Source organism: Toxorhynchites rutilus, chromosome 2 (assembly GCF_029784135.1).
Source record: "Toxorhynchites rutilus septentrionalis strain SRP chromosome 2, ASM2978413v1, whole genome shotgun sequence".
NCBI classification, from domain to species: Eukaryota; Metazoa; Arthropoda; class Insecta; order Diptera; family Culicidae; genus Toxorhynchites; species Toxorhynchites rutilus.
The window spans coordinates 267,724,467-267,742,754 of NC_073745.1; the positions used below are offsets into that span (position 1 = coordinate 267,724,467).

The following is an 18,288-nucleotide window of genomic DNA, read 5'->3' on the forward strand; positions in this document are numbered from 1 at the left end:
CAAATTCTCTTACATTTGAGACAAGATGTTAAAAAAAATAAAAAAACTCAAAAAAAGTACAGGGTCTGAAAGCTCACGCAACAAATTTTAATAACTCCTACAAAAGTGAACCGATTTTTATTTTAAAAAACCAAAATAAATCTTATTTTAGGACATTTTTTCGATAACGTGTTTGGAACGGTGAACAAAATTGTTCATGCACAACTCTTACATTACGACTTCGATGCTTTTGAAAATTTCTTGTTTAAGTTCCCCCAAATTTTGTGGTTTATTAACATAGCAACGGTTCTTCACGTACCCCCGGAGGAAGTAATCGACGACGAAATATGTTGAAATTCTTACCATAAGAGGAAAAAGTTTCATTAAGGCTTCGGTTGCTCGAGTTATACGATTTCACTAAAAATACACGTTCTTGTAAATTGTACATTTTGACACTAAAAACCATCCGATCAGACTGAACGAGTAGCCGCATATTATTGTCCCGAAGTGGGCAATGCAATGTTACCATCGACGGAGCGAAAACAACATTTTACATGGAGCTATTCGATTTTTTGCGTGAGCGTTTAACATGAAAGACCTTGTATATGCACCCCTCTGGCTTACATAGTTTTAATACTTCGTGTGATCACCTTCGGCATCGACTCAACAAGCTTGGCAGTTGTTTCCGGGGTGATTTTGTCCCTTTCAGTTGAGATTACCTACCGCAATTGCTGGATGCTTGTTGGTTTTTGCTCCTAATATTCAAGATTTACCAGAGATGCTCAATCGGATTAAACTCGGGAGACTATGCTGGCCACTTCAAAACCTTGATACTCTTTTCCTTGAACCACTGCGGAACAAGTTTTGAGGTGTGCTTCGGGTATCCGTCTTTTTGGGACGTATATCTGCGCCCCAACTTTAGCTTTTATGCAGACGCTGGTAGTTTTCGCTTCAAAATGTCCAAATAGACTTCTATGATCATGATTCCATCGATGAACTCAAGTTTTCCAACGCTGGATGTAGCTATGGATCCCCACACCATAACTCTACCTGCAGAAAAAAATCTAAGTCATGCTCAGTTGGTTGAATAATCGATGTTGGTAAAGTAACTCACCACCCCCATGCTTGACTGCAGGCCGCAAACACTAGATACTTTTCTAAACCTTCACCGGTTCGCCGCCATTTTTTTTGTGATACCATCAGACTCAAATAGCATTACTTTCGTCTCATCTGACCAAATTACCTTATTCCAGTCATCACTGGTGCATGAAATGTGGACCTGGGCTCACTTCAATCTTTTTTCGATATATTTTGCGGACAATCATGACTTCTTAAGTGCTACTCTGCCCTTAAGACCTTTCTTATGAAGGCGATTTCGTACGGATTGTGATGAAACTCTTTCAATCTGTTTCGGAGCTGATACTCCCTGGTCCAGCTCCGCTTTCTTCACGGTAGCTCTGTCAATTCGGCCTGTTGTCTCTGAAGGATGCCCCGATCGGTTAGCTGGTGAGATAGAACCACGCTTTTTGTACATCTGCACAATCCTAGCGATCATATCTGTGTGAAGCTGGACAATATCGGTAATATCACGGTTGCTTTTGCCAGTTTTGTGACGTTCAATAATCAAAGTTCGGATGTTGATCGAGATTTGTGGTTTTTTGGGCATTTTACAATTTTAAACCCGAAATGGGAATTTTGAGCACGAAAACTTCAACAGCACTAAATGACAGCTAGACACAATGTTTACACTTGAGAAAGTTGCAGAATACACACTAAAACTATGTAAATCACACTTAAACCGTAGTATCAGTTTGGGGGTGGATAATCTTTTTTTGTGTAATGTTTTACCCTTTTTCACAATTCATCACATAAAATCTCAAGAAAAGATATGTCGTATTTTCAATGACAATGTGATAAATAAACATAAATTTATAAATCATGGAGGAACACTCATCAAATTAACCTGATTTTCATCAGAAAAACAAAAAAAAATTAAATGGTAGGTGTGTGGATAAACTTTTTTTTGCGTACTGTATATAAAAGTGCTTCCGTGGCCGAGTGGTTAGCGTAGAAGAGTGCGTTTTATCACAATAAAATCATTTTACCCTTAAGAACGAAGATCAATTTCGTTAGCGCAAACATCAAATGAACTAACAACGCTTGTCAATATGTACTTGTAGAACATACGCGACTTCCATTTTTCGAATTTCCCCATTTTCCTTCAGAGTTTTCCGAAAATTTTCAATTGTCATGTTTTGTTGAAATATGTGTATTATTATTATGGGACCCCCTCTCCATTCCAGAGGAGGAAGGGGTGTTATACCATCAGAGAAACATTTCTCATACCCAAAAATCCTCACATCCCAAATTTGGCTCCATTTGCTTGATTAGTTCTCGAGTTATGCAGAAATTTGTGTTTCATTTGTATGACAGCACACCCCCCATCCCCCTCCTTAGAGAGGGGAGTGGAGTATCTAACCACCATAGAAACATTTATTACATCCTAAAACCTCCATATGCCAAATTTCGTTTCATTTGCTTGATTAATTCTCGAGTAATGCAGAAATTTGTGTTCCATTTGTATGGCAGCTCCCCCTTAGAGAGGGGGTGGAGTGTCTCATCACCATAAAATCATTTATTGTACCCCAAAACATCCACATGCTAAATTTGGTTAATTTTGCTTGATTTATTCTCGATTTATGCAGAAATTTGTGTTCGATTTGTATGGTTATGTTTGTACCAATTAGAATCATCAGCTGATCTAGAATTTTCGAGGCATTTTTGTTATCATACGCCGAAAACGCCAAAGAATTTTGAATCCTATAGTTTTGTTTACAAGTGTATCAATATGTGCTGCTGTTCATAAATATATTGCTACGTGCCGCTGTTCACAAATGTGCTGCCAGACTTTTGGCCTTCGTATTTATGAGTTTTTGTTTTGATTCTAAGTTTTGCATTATTCTTAATAATAGATGTATGTTAGTAGTCAGAAACATTAAAATAATTTTGTTCGTTCTGGTTCTTATTACATGATACAAAAAAAGATATGTGAAAATGGTTTCATGCTTTTCGGAAACCATCTGGGTATAAAACAATTGCAGAAAATATCTGAGTGAATTGGTAACACTGGAATTGACTAACTCTTTGTTAATCTCCATACTGGAGCCATGTGCCCCATTATGAGATGGATTATGAAAATGCATTTTGATATAAAAAAATTAATTTTCAACATTATTTTATTCAAACTCAATTGATAGCTCTGGTAACAATTGAGAATGTATTTTTTTGTTTTTTTTTTATCCAAAATATATATTTTTATTAAGGCTCATATGGCGTCAACCTGACGGGGCCGGGAGTTCAATATTTCGACAATGTTTGCCTTATAACTATGTTAGTAATATGTAACCGATTACTCGCGGTTGGCTCGAGGTTAGTATTACAAGTGTTTTCGTATTGAGAATTGTATTAGAGTTTGTATTAGAATGTATTAGAGTTTGTAAAATTTAAATATGTTTTTAATGCTCCAAATGTCTAATGACAGAAGCGGTCAAAGTTGCATGAAATTACGCAGTTTTTAATATATTATTATTTTATGAAGATAGACGTTGTTTTTGGTGCTACAATACATTTAATTGTATTTATAATGAATAAAGGAAGTTGGAGGCACAGCAAAATCCTGCCGATTACTGCGTTTTCCATGATTTTTCATGGTGGTGCGTTTCATCGACACGGTGCGTCTTACCCAAAGTTCCCCAATATTGATTTACCTCTTATGTTCATTGGCTGGCCGAACTTCTTAGGAATATCGCGAGCAGTGTTGCCACGCGTACAGATTTATCTGGAAAGGTACAGATTTTTTCGTTTTTTTTTTTTTCGTTACAGATTCTGTACGGTACAGAGTAGCGGTTTTCGTCAAAAAGTACAGATTGTTACAGATTTTTTCCGCGTGTGAAATTTCTCACATTTGAACAAAGCAACATTAAGGTACATGACAACTTTAACGCCACAGTATCGCATGGTGCTGCTGATCTTAAGAGCATTTACAATGCAATAATTGATCAGTTTCATAAGGACGAAATACATTGTGTTAGAGGCGTTTCCAGGGTTCTGCGAAGGGAATATACAAGATCTGGAGAATGAATTCCGTAGCATGAAGGTGAAATCATTCCGTAAGGAAATCACAGTTTCAGAAACTACGCCTCACTCCTCGGCAATTTTTTCTGAATGTAGTCAGAATAAAAATAAGTTTCGCAATCGGCTCAGCAACGATGCTGTTCATGTTTATGTTTATGTTTATGTTTATGGACAAGCCAAACCGCTCGAATAGGTCTATATAGCATACTCTTTCTAACGTATCATTCTTATCAGCCCATCGCAGCACCCGGTTATGATCTGCTGATCTTTTTCAAAGGCTTACGAACATTTTTCTATTTTGTTATCCACTCATCTTCTCGCTTTGCGATATAAAACCGATAGAAAAAGGCAAATCGATCTTAGTCTACATTGTAAAATCGAAAATACAACAACTATCCATCACTTCGAATATCGGTCTATTATACTCGAAGGAGAATAAAGTTGTGTCGTTCCAATCTCCTAATCAAAAGCACTGATTCCCAAGGTCCGGAAGGTGATCTCGTAAACAGGTGCGATAAACGTTATTTTGAGATCAAAAGATTTGATTAAGGGGGGACCCCATTCTGGAAAATCGAAAAAAAAAGAATTTTTGTTTTTTGCATTTTTGGGAAGCTTATGACCTTAGAAATGTTGTCGTAAAAGGATTTTTCGTTTCGTTCGTTTCGTTTTTTCGTTGGAAAGTTACAGCCGAAAGCAGGGCTCTGCATAGTCATAGTCAACTGAGGATAGTCAGCTGACTATCTGACTGACTATACCCGTATTCAGTTCGTAATGACTTTTGGCTTCTTACGCAGTTTCTCCGCCAAAACGACTAAACAGCCAGTCGGGCGTTCAGTCGCTATCTCCCTCTACCGACTCGACTATACCATTTCATTCTTCCCAGTCATATTGTCCTCATTGCATTTTGAAGTGACTTCCCCCAAAACGAATCCGTTTCTCTCTTTCTATCTCCCATGTACGTGGGCATGCATCGATGTTTGAGTTCAACGTGGTTTGACATACGCTACAAGTGAGCTAGATTGTTGTGTATCGTACACGAAAATTACTCACACGTATAAAATAGCGTGCAGTGTGTGCGCGCTATTTTGCACGCCTAATACTAACTAATACTAACACGAGGACCTTTATAGCATAGTTGATAAATGTCTGAGTTCGTTGGTTTGAGTTCACGATGGGTAAACAACAAACCGTCCATTGACGGGGTAACTTCTTTTTTGCATCAGAAATCATTCACGTTTCTTTGTTTTTAAGAGGCTTTAAACTTTGCAGTTCATTCGCCTCCAAAGCAGAAATCATGTTTTCGTTCCTCTTTATATGGACGTAAAATAATATTGCGTACGCGGGTATGAATTAGTGTCAGGGGGAAATGGAAGTGTGAATTGAAGTCAGTTGAATGAAGAGGTAGATTTGTATTCATTAGTCGAGTCAGTTAAAATAACCACTGACTGGACTAGTTCACCAGTCATCCTCGCTAGCCAACGCTAGTTCTTTTCATTTTCTAGTCAAGTCACTTTTTGTTTCCGGCGACTGCCGAAGCAGTTCTAGTCGAAGCGAAGCTACTGAGAGTAGAGTCGGTCCTCATTTTTCACCTTCGAAGATTTCGGGCCCTGGCCAAAAGTATGAAGTCACCTCAAGGGATATAGCATTGCTATACGAATTTTGAAACGCGCTTTTCTCGAAACCGTGTTTTTTCAACTGGTAGTATCGATATCTCAGGATCGATTTGGCTGAAGATTTTTATCAGCATGTAAAAATGGATAACCTAAGACGTTACATAGCCGTTTTTTGATATCTCATTTTTTCAATTTTTCATGAAACATATTTAATTTTTAACAAAAATGGCCGCCGTTTTGGCAATTTTTCGAATTTAAAAAAACGCTATGTAACGCTTTAGGTTTTGTTCTGAAGTTTCGAAATATTCATTGGAATTTGTTCTACGACACCCCGTTGCTTCAGAACCGATACCACCAGCAAGGTACCGATTTTCAGACAGCATCTACGCAACCAGCTGCCCACTCTACATTGTTGTGTCAGATTGGTCCCAACAAATGGTGTCGACGACGATGCCGATATCGTGCCATTTTGCAATGATTTTGTCGACCTACCCTTCGTATTCGACAACCAATTACGAGCCAACGATGTGCCAATCCGACACCACGTCGACCGATCGCAGCACTGCTTGAATCTTATTATAGCTTTGTTGGTGTTCAAGGAAATTGAAATGAAAAGTGCAAAAAAAGCGTTTTTTACAATCATTTTATTCTACTCATTAACAAAGAATAGATAAATACAAAATATTCTATATCTTTACATTCTATGACATTCGTAACGTTTGCTTCGTCACCAAAGATATCTCAACAAGTACCAAAAATATTCGTCGTAATATCCGCTTGAGATACAGCTTCTGCAGCGATTGGCTGATAGAATATGTGAAAATTGCGCTCCTCGCACTCTTATGTACCACTTTTCTTATCTCCAATATGTAGTTCAAAATGTTGCTACCCTCCTGTGCACCGGTGAAATTAAATGTCTTCGCACTCTACCCAGATATCTTCGTTGCATTCGTGCTTTAAACGACAACAGCAGCAGCTATCTTCGGGGGTAGAACCATCTGCTGACGATTGTGGTGAGATGAGCTTGTTGGTTTGGCTTTTTCAGCAATACATTCACCGATGTTGGATACGGAAGATATGGATCTAACAAGTACCACACTATCCGTGCTGAAACTTTCGCAGCTTCGACGATCGGCATGACAATTGAATGAGTACAGCGATGAATTGCTTAGCGATGGAAGAGGGATGATGGTTGATGTTTTTATCACATACTCTAGCCGAGATTTCCATACGTTATAATGCGGGAGAAAGAGCAGTAGCAACAGCTGAAATATAATAAATTTTAAAGGATAATATTCTATCGTCTTCGCCAGTAATACCATTCTGTTCATCCTCCTCAGCTTAGCCGTAATATATCGTTACTAATCGTTTCATCTTATGGACATCCCCGCTAATTAATTATTCAATCGCTGGTGTTTCAGCTGCATGTCCTCCAGGATGGATTTGGTGCATGAAATTTGTGCCGCAACAGCTGAAATAATATGAAGTTTACTTTTGAGAATAATGAAAATGTAAGCTTTCTGTGGTAGCAAGTCATTTGATTCGGAAAATTACTTTGTGCTGTTGTTACCACTCAAACACTGTTTCAATGTTTTGTTTTTACATGTAGCACTCGCTTTCGTATCTTGAATGACAGTTTAGCGAGAAAGAGAAAAAGCAAAGGTGCCGTGATGCCATTTCGCTCTGTTCAAGTTATCTTGTAGAATTATAGCTGAAACTATAGACATTGATGGCTGCGGGGGGCAAGACGAGGTCAGATTCCAGCAGTTTTGTAGCACTTTTCGTCGCACGGTCGACATGGTGTCCATAACCGCTCGAAAATGTATGAATCTGGGTGTCAACAGCGTCATAATCATTATTCGTGCACTCAAAAAATGGAAAATACACCTTCAAATATACCTTAAACAATAACCAAAATACACGAACACTTCACTTTATTCGTAATATCCGAAAAAAAATCCACGAAAATTCATTATTTTTTCGACCTTCTAAACAGAGGTCCCCTCTTAAGAATAGTGGTTATGTATAAGCATCATCAAACACACGAATGACATGCAAATGTAAATGTAGTGTTTGTGGTAAATAAATGAGTACTTTTTTGACGTAGGGTTACGTCTTTCGGGAACATATTGGGGTACAAATTAAAAATCAAAAATCGAGCACATCTTAAAAATTGTCCAATTTCAAACGCGTATTGCTCAGCCTATTCATGATGGATTGATACAATTTTTGCGTCAATCGATTTCGGCACTCCATAACAATTTTTTTATATTCAATAAAATAATATATGTCATGAAACTAACTATCGAACAATTGAAAAATCTCAACTCATATGCTAACGGAAGTACCCACATCTGATTGGTCGAAATTGACGACACATGCGGCGGTTCACTAACAGAGACATCAAAACCAAGCTGCCTGAGGGAAATCGGCATTGCTAATACATAAAAGTAGGGGGAGATTTTGTTCCCACCGAAATGTGTTCCCTAACAGAGACAGAGGTGCCCGAGAGAAATCGGCATTGCAAATATATGCACGTTGGGGGAATTTTGTATATTGCAAGTGAGTTGAGTGACACGATTTATTCTAGCAAATAAAAAAATTTGAAACTTTAATGTTAGTTGCATCGTGAAATTTCATATCAATGACCGATAGTGTATTGTGAAAAATTTAGCACAAGTGTAAGTGTAAAATTGTATATGGTAGCATTTGTGTTAAAAATGACTTGATATATGAAACGATTTACTTCATAAATAGAAACTAGGGTGTGTTCCCGCTCGAGAACTTGTCGTTTGGTTTAAGTTGTTTAAGCTGTTAAGTTGTGTTCATTTTCACCCAAGGAAAGTTCATACGGCGAGAAAAGTTGGAAAAGTAAAGAAATATCCGAAAAACTGACTTCCCATATGCTTTACATATAGTATTAGGTGTTGTTAGTCCAATTTAAATTCGCATTGGGTTGAATAAACACTTAGAAAGTAAAAATTTTAAAAGAAAATTACGTTTCCCATTTCAAATATGTTTTCTCTATATTGATGTAACATGTTTTTACTGATGAGAAAAATTGATAATTGTGTTCGGTATTGATAATTATCTTATATTACATTGGTGAGTTTTTTTTCTTTATTTCATCCATACATAACACAGGAGGCATCTCGTCTAGAGTCACAGAGGGCGGTTTTCATCATATCTCATTCCACTTCGGCACCTTCTATCTGATACACCCCATATAACGACTAATTATCATCCTTATGTCATCATTACTCGGTTGTAAACACTGGTGGAGTGAACAAACAATACCCAACAACCAAACAAAACGGCCCTTTTCGAGACCACCAAATCATTATCGAAGAGTTGATTTCTTCAAACATATCCAAAATAAAGAGATAGTCTAACGGAATCCTACTTCTATGCGGTCGTGTCTCAGACACAACCCTCCTGTGACTTTTTTTTCATTCTGATAAGATATAATTTTTCTACAACGAACATTTTCGATGGTACAGTTTTTTGGAAAAATAGTACAGATGAGAAAGATTTTTAACTCTTCTGTTCCAGATTAAAATGTGGCGACACTGATCACGAGTAATCCGATTTGTATTCATGAAAATTAGTTTTCTGTAACCTTATTTTGTCAAGTTTTTAAGTTTCTATGTTAATTTCTGGTAACTGTTAGAATAACAACTTATGTATACACGAAGGTATACGAAAAACTGCGAAAGTATGTGTCTTTTTCGCACTATTTTTGTCAAACAACTATACTGCCGTTCTATGCATAGATGTCCCATGTTACTTTTTGACAATTTACACTTTTCTTCATAAAACAATGCTTTGATGCCTAATCTTCCAGAAAAATACAAAACAGTTATAGTTCGTTCCCAGCTTTTAAAAAAAAACATCGAGCTTAATTGTCCCATGTTGATATTCTATTTGTAACTATCCCAAATACATATTTTGTGTAGATCCTTATCAAATAAATCGATTCAATCACAAGAATTTTATGTCACGCTTTCAGCAGGGCTAATTCACTCATTTCTGTTTGGAAGAACGAACTAATAATACAAAAAGTTTAACAGAACTCGTGCACACCTTGTTATTTATTTTTTTTATTCTTTTTTTCTTTCTTTATTAAAGAGATTTTCAGCTGAAGGCTGGTTCATTTTGGAACATGGGACAACTATGCGTAGAACGGCAGTATAGTTTCGTAAGGTGCCGAAATTCGTTCAGAATATAAAGTCAAATCTTCATCTTTATACAGCTGACTTGGCACCACTAAAAGCATTAATTTAGTTTCTTTTCATCACAACGGCCTCTCGCAAACAAATATCTAATCTACTCATAGGGAGGGGAAGGTGGTTATGGTGGTTATTTTGCATGCTCTTTAACCCTTAAAACGGCGTGTCTCAACGAATTTAGATTTATCGTTTTCCAAACTTTTCCAATATTCTATATATTTGCTTAGTCCCGTCATGAGAAGGCCCAAAATTGAAATGTTGGCAGGTTGCAATCAAGGTGCTTTGTTTTCCCGACGGGACATACTGCCTCTGCGGATGCTCGAGGAACCACTTTTTCCACTAGGTAGGATGTCCGACTGGCGACGGTGGCCCTGGAATGTTTTGGCTCTTGTCAGCCAAAATATTTGAACGTTAGCCACATTCAGGACCGGGCCAACGTGGTGCGATTTGTGTTGTTTTCTCCAAACCGAACCGAACCATCCGCTGTGAGATTTACGTTTTAACGTGTGAACATTAACTCCAAGGTCTGGCAAATTGTGTGTATGTCCGAGGAGACCCATTAGGCCCGTGGTTGTAAATCTCGATCCGATACCATGATAGAGAGAGAGGGAAAGGGAAAATACATTTGTAAGTGTAGAGGATAGGTGAGTGCAAAGGAATACACGATAAAACCATATCGTAAAAATATCATTTCTGGCTAAACGCAACAGCAACAACGTGACTCCTAGAGCCTGTAGCGAAAGAGACGATGGCAATGGAGGACATCCTGCTGGGAGTGTGGAAAGGAAATTTGCCTACAAAACACAATGTTGCACAGCGAGAAGGTTGAAGGTAATGGACGACCTTTTGAGGGTTCTCCTTCGATTAGTGTCGGTCGTGGTTTGGTAGATAAGAACTCTGTGGGTTGTGTCGTCTCCAGAGATAAGCATCCCGGATGGATAGATGGTGTGAAATGAATGACTTACTCAACTCCACGTATGATTCAGTCAATGGGTGAACTACTGGACAGCGAAAAATTCATTAAATAAGTTTCAATGATTCATACTTCACGGTTCGGAAAGCGCCGTCTGCTGCTAGCCTCTAGGTGCAATTATCCGCGCCAGGGTAGCCGTCATAAATAGTCGTGTAATCAAATCACTGCCTCAAACCCCGTCGGCTTTCGCGCTGTACAGTATTTATGCAAATGGCTTTATTACTCATCCCTCACCAAGGGAAGCTGTGGCTTGTGGCTTGGGAGGTGTTTGTATGGAAAAGGTGAGAGAATGATTCTCATCATGACTTCATAAAGTCGGCGTCGTTGGACCGCAACAAAGCAAAACGGCGGCGGCAACGGCAGCGGATTGGAGCTCACTCATAACGACTAATTTGCGCGGCACTTAGCGCACGAATCCACCTGTTGTCGGTGAGATTAGGAACCATGTGATCTTTTGCCGACTCGCGTTCACTGGTCACTAAATGGCAGGAAAATTCTAAGATTCACTTTTGGTTCTTTTTGGCCCTGAAAAATCAATGCTTCAGCTTCCTCTGCGATGCCGGCTTCGATTGAGGTATATATATTTCCACGCGAATCACGTGCGTTGATTACTCTCCCAAGTCATGCACGGATGTGACACACCTTCTTCAGGGAATCATTTTTCATCAAATGGCTACAATCTTACGCTCGCTGTATGCCGATATCATCTGCGACTCGGCGGAGGGACACATTCCCACCGCCTGACCGCAACCGAACGGACAAAAAAAATCACTACAGCCGTTCAGCTCCCTTGCGGCAAAATCGCTCGGTCCTCAAAGGATTCGCCAGAAACAAACACAGTGGACCGTGCGATAAATTTTAATTAAAAATTCATGCATTAAATAATTAAAAATTCATCAATGATTCGCTCGCTTCGAATCGGCGGATCGCTGTCCGTGTCCGAACTATTCCTGGCGGTATTTTTTCTACCTTTCTACCTACCTTTTATTTCCGAGAAATTGCACGTCAAATTTCTGCGGACTTTTAATTATGACTCGGGTCCTCCCCGGGACCCTTCGCGATGCTCGGGATGTTTGCAGCAGCTGCGACACCCCTCCCCGAACGGACCCCGAGGAGTCGGTAGGTAAACTTTGGTTGCCCTCCGGTACACGGTTCCGTGATTACGTGCCGAACTTTCAATTAGGACCTCAGCATTTGCGTTCGTCTGGAAGACAAATTGGGCTCTCCCTCCTCCGGCTGGGGGTAGGGACGGACGAGCATTCGCAGAGTTTTCATACAGAAAGAGACACATCTGTGTGAGGACCGAGCAAAAGGTTATAATAAAATTCAAGAATCCAGCCGAGAGGAAATCGTTTTCAAATTTTGAACGGAACACCCAAGTGGAGCTTGAGCTCCAATTGGAGAGGCTTCTTTCTTGTGGTGTTGTGATGTCTAACTTCTCAATATACGGTCACATTTCGATGTTTCTGGTGGAAAAATTGTGCAGATTTTGAACAATAATATCACTTCAAATAATGAATGGATTTTGGGTTCAAATATAAAAAATTACTAGGGATTTTTTTTTGTCCCATTTATTTATTTCAGGCTCATTGGCATTTTAGCTGTAACAGAGCCGAATTTTAATCGTGTACATGTCACATATTTATCATATCTATAATTAGCACATTACACAGTTGCCATTTTTCTGCGTTAGAGTATTCCCTTCTATACCATTCCATATGGTACACACATTTACACAGTAGCAGCCATTTAGGCGTAAGAGTTTTCTATCTGTTCTTCCATTATCCAGTTAGACCGGACAGCGGAGACAGTTGGTTGATCATTGTTGAGTTATTTATAGAACAGCAGCCCGATGTGTCTTGCAGAGCAGAGCAGTTGTATGGATGAATCGATCATATTTCGACCGTGGATCGATCTCCATCGCTGATGATTGTTGCGTGGACGTAGTTATTCTGTAACAACACAAAGATGGTCAATGAGGGCCCTGAGTTTCGAACTCACGATCGATCGCTTACTAAGCGAACGCGCAACCAATGTGGCTACGGAGGCCCCCTACTAGGGATATAATAATATAAATTTTTCACCTAACACACATTTTGTGAAATTAGTAAAACTTTCAGACTTTCAGATTTTACACGCACTCACATTCTCCCACAACGCAACATGCAGCATTTTCCATCCAACTCGAGCGTTACCTTACATGGTATGAATTCGTCCTTCGATGTCACGAGAGAGAAAGGGCATAAATTGTCCGCTCAGTGGTTTTCATTTTAAATGTAACTTAAGACAGCGATCAGCCGACACTATACATGTTTTAAAGTTGATAGTTTATTAGGAAATATTGCTGCTGTGCCGATTGCTCGTGCCGCATTCTGTGTTATGATATATGCGTTTGTTGAATATGTACACTAGGGTGGTAGCGAAAATTGTCATTTCAAATTTCAAAAACCGACTATGTACATTTTGTTTTTTTGGCCCGAAAAAATGACCTGTGCAATGTTTCAGCTCAAATGGACATAATTTAGGGGTGCCTCAAAGCGCTCAAAGTTTTGATTTTTTGATCCTCGAAAACCTTCCAAGGGAGAGTAAAGGAAATTTGGGAAATAGATTTTTTTTTCCGTTGCCAAACAACTTTAAAATGCATGAAACGCCGAGATCTGATGTTATCTCGAAAAAAAATTTTTGGGGCTGAATGTCCAAAAAATCAAAACTTTGAGTGCCTTGAGGCACCCCTAGATCATGTTCGATTGAGCTGAAATTTTGCACAGATAATTTTTTTGGCCAATAAACAAAGTGTTCATGGTTGGTACTTTAAATTCGATCATTATTTCTTCCCCATACTTTCATTGCCTCTCAGCATAAGTCCCAAAAGGTCGACTTTCGGTCAAATTTTTGAGCGCTTTGAAGTACCCCTAAACCATGTTCGATTGAGCTGAAACTTTGCACAGATAATTTTTTGGACCAATAAACAAAATGTTTTTGAAATTCGATGATGAAATTTTTTCCATACATCCATTGCCACCCTAATGCATATGTATCAATACTTTTGACCCTTACTGTGTATACCTAGTCTTTTGTCAAAATTGTAAATAAAAACATAAAAGTGATCTGCAAAGCACAGTTCGAAAATAAGGTTCTTATTGTTAACATTTTTATTTTTTTTGTATTTTTCGTTACGTGAGTGTTTTACCATCTATTGCCTTTCATTGTAACGAATCAGCGGTAAGTTTACTCATTTTTACCCCACAAATATAATATAAATAAATATAATATAATACTAATCAAGTCGGGTAAGACGAACACTCCACCGAAGGGATAGACGAACATTTTGATTTGAAAAAAAATTAATTATCTCCTCCTTCTTTCTGTTAACAGATGCCCACTAACTAAGTTTTCAAGAGCAACCGGAAGTCATGGACGAACCAGCGGATGGAAGAGGCTGTAAAAACTGTTAGGCAAGAGTCCCCCATGAACACAGCTGTGTTGAATTCCAATATTCCAAGATCAACACCCATAAGGCACCTCAAACAATCCAGTTTTTCACCACAGCTTTGACCTCTTTCTACAGTTTTCAGTCAGCAGCAGGAACATGAGCTAGTGCGACATTTCCTCGAACCAGAAAGGATATTCTACAGGGTAGCGCATAAGTCACGCAACCGATTTGCACAAAAAAAAATTTCGTATAAAAAAAATGTCTCACGATACAAAATCTTTATTCTCGAATAAAAACGATACAAAGTCGAGAACTGAACCGCTTTGGAACCAACACGCTCGATAGTTGCTGCGCGATCGTTATTTGTTTTCCTTCAGAGAGCGTTGCGTGACGCATGTGCCACCCTGTATAGGAAGTCCGTGATGGAAGTCATAAAATTGGCTTTCGAACTGGCGGATAAAACGGATTGAAGCAACAAACCAAATCAGATGGGTAAAAACTCTGGCTAGGCAGGTAATCCGTAACGTAATCCGAATCTGTCATTCCGGGTGTCGGAAGCTATTTTAGACATGAAGAAATAGTAGGCTCTTCTAGGTGATTCTAGTCGAGCTCTCTTGTTGAACAATTGTAAGGCCCATTTTAGGACCTTCAAGTATATCAACTTGAATTTCAAAATATAACTGTTCAATTAGTGTCCATTTTCCCCTTCATGTGTCCGTCTTAACGACCCTTTCTTACTTCTTCAAAGATGCCGGACATTGAATTTGCAAAATTTCTGCCTCGAAAACAATTTTTATTTCAGAAAAAGACTTAGGTTATCGATTCGCGGTACAACCATCTATATATCTTTTTTTAAATTCACGAAAAAATCCACTTTTACTTAAGTTGTCCGTGCTTACCGCCCTTCCCATATGTAAAAACTATACCTCATTATACCTCGCTCCTCGGTATAGAAACCACAGGTAACAGGTAACAGGGCACGTACCACAGAAATATACAGAACAAATTTGTGAAAAAATGGGTAGCTTCCAATTTTTGTTAATTCAAACCATTTATGAATTAGGGAATTGTAAAGCATAACATATCAAACAATTCTCAGAGAATTTCCAATTCGATTGGTATTCAAATCGTTGTCCGTTCATCCGTTGGCAGCAAAAATAGTTATCAACGTTAAAACTATTTCATAAAAATTTAACTTTTTTTTGATTTTGCATCCTTTATGAGGGACTAAATCATTATTGTAACGACGTAATTCACCAACTGGCTCGGCAACGTTAAGGATCAATGGGCCTTTTTTTGAGTAGTCAAAAGCCTCTGTGAGTAGAACTATGCAAATGTTCCATCTCAGAAAGGCATACAAACCCTTTCATCTTTTCAAAGAATGGTACAATATAAATGATTATTTAACAATTCATGATGAAATATCATTTATGCCTTTTTTTCGGATTTTTTGATAGAGAAAACTACCTCCTAGGAACTAAGGAATTGAGGATCGCGTGCATCTGAGTATTTTTGAGTTCTGAGGGAAATAGTTGAATAAAAATGAAAACCATAGATTTTTTACCAGCGTCAAACCAATATAGTTTCTCAGATTTTCGTAAAAAGTGACAGTTTCATTCCTCATCGCAAAATATTAGATCCGTATTTCTTCATTTTTTTTTTGTTAGGGTGCCTATCTCCATTTTAGGGTGGTTCGGGTGGTTTTTTACATAATAATCTCGAAATCAGAGAGGTGTTTTTTTTTCGTTTTTGTTTCGTTTCGGTCCGAAAAATTATTTTTTTGAAAAAAATAGTGCCCTTGGTCCCGAGACCATGAAAACCATAAAAACAAATACAATCAATAATAACGCAAACAAAATTCGAATTTTCCGGAGCTATATTATTTCTCCAGAGAAGACCAGCTAACTGTCTTTAATTTGATATGTCGATCGTCAGAATCGGTTCAGTAGTTCAAAAGTTATGAATTTTTGAAAAAAAATATTTGTCAAGATTTTTCGGACCACCCTAACATGGAAATGAGCACCCTAATGAAAAAATAAAAAATACGGGTTTAATATTTTGCTATAAAGAATAAATTTACCACTTTCCAGGAACAACTGAGAACCACTATATCGGTTTGACATGGAATGGCTGAATAATAAAATTAATCATTACAAAAAACAAAAATGTTGGAGATGTAAACAATAATTAAAAATAAATGTCGGAAAATTGAGTGGCATTCCCCTTTTGCGAGAATTTTCTATTAAAGATAACCTGTCATGTTGAAATTCAGAGCAAAAACACACAATGTGATAATATTGTGGTAACATATACCACAAATACATAGGTTACTATCACTAATATTAATTCGAAATAGTTGTACATTCGAGGGATAATGATTAAACATGAGTTTGCACACTACCCGTATGAAATCACGAGAACAATTATATCCTTTGAACCATGATTTGAGAGAAACTCTAGGAATGATAAAATATAGCCACCGACCTTAATCACTACCATTCCCACTTGTCTGCCAAGATTCATGTAGACGTTAACGAGGACAATGGAGATATTCATCAAAAGTAATAGGCCTATGAAATAAGAGTTCTTCCATAGCAAAAAAATCGGCTTTACCATTCCCTGGTATCGAACAATGAGAGGGAATCCATACAAAAGTGATTTTAAATGATCTATTCATTAAAACACTCAAAATCTGTTGGATTCCAGACAAGAAATATGAAGAATATCTAGACCTCAGTGCCTCTAAAGAGTTGGGAGAATCAGATAAAAAATAAAAAATGTTCGGGTGACAAGGTCTGAATATGCTGTAAGTAGTGTATATTGAAGCCAATTCCGCAACAAAAACCGAACAGGGTAAACTAGGCTTACGAAATGTGGAGAGGTAAATATTAAATACCCCAAAGCCTAAGGAAAAATTAAGGCTAGATTCATCAGTAAAAAAACATTTTGGTTGAGTCAATATGTTTGTAACTTGACAAGAATATTGCAGGCATAACTATTTGGCGGAAGTCACCTGGAATACAACTCACATAAACTTTAATTGAGCGGGCAAAACTAATGGAAGAATTGAACAAAATTAGTTAGCTAAAGTTAACATTCTTTCAAAGATTGCTTTCACTATAGAGTTGAGTGTTTCGTATCAAAAAACTGAATGATAACTCGAAAAAGCGTACAGAAAGAGAAAGTATGCCAGCTAGAATTTCTAGGCTCATTGTATGTGTTGACTGCATACAACCAAGAGCAGGGGTTCTTAAACTTTTTCGAACCAGGGACCATCTTTTCCAGAATGAAGAGATACCATCGACCCCTACAGCCAAATTTATTTAAATATTTGTCTTTAATTGGTTCATACAAAATACTTATCAATTCAAAAACTTTGCGGTTAGTTGGGTCAGAAAACTTGACATCATTTTCTCATCAATAAATAGACATAAGCTTCAGTAAATATCAAGTGTAATTCATAATTACTAAAACAAATTACAACAATAATACTTTGCACTAAAACATTAGCCATTCTTATAACAAGTCGATTTTTAGACAGCTTTGACCCCCAAAATCTGTTTTCCTTTATGTCGACCCATGGAAAACCAAGGGCCATTTTGAGAACCCCAGTCCTAGAGTAATAGGGGAACCGCGGGTAATACGGACAGTGGGGGTAATATGGACAGGTGGTTGATTTGCATAGTTACATTTTGAATTTCAGATTTCTGTTAATGAGAACACCTTCTACATGTTATTCTATAATATTTAAGTCACCCTAGGGCAATGAACACTGATCAAAAGTGGAGAAGGGACACAAAAACCGAAAATCATACATGATTCCGAGTGAGGATGTAATTTTAGCTGCTTCGATATTAAGCATTTTGAGTGGTTTAATTTCAAAATTAAAATCGTCGATGGTTATATTTCGGTTTGTGAGTTAACAGA

The 18,288-nt window shown here is 37.9% G+C and overlaps 1 long non-coding RNA gene across 1 annotated transcript in view; it reads right to left on the reverse strand.

Annotated features, from left to right (window-relative positions):
* Window positions 1–6,559: 6,559 nt before the first annotated feature.
* Window positions 6,560–18,288, reverse strand: part of LOC129771052 (uncharacterized) — a 34,816-nt gene continuing 23,087 nt past the window's right edge. The window contains exons 2-3 of the long non-coding RNA XR_008742267.1: window positions 7,046–7,197; window positions 6,560–6,991 (exon numbers count right to left, since the gene is read on the reverse strand). This is a non-coding gene — a long non-coding RNA (uncharacterized LOC129771052). The remainder of the gene's footprint in view (window positions 6,992–7,045; window positions 7,198–18,288) is intronic.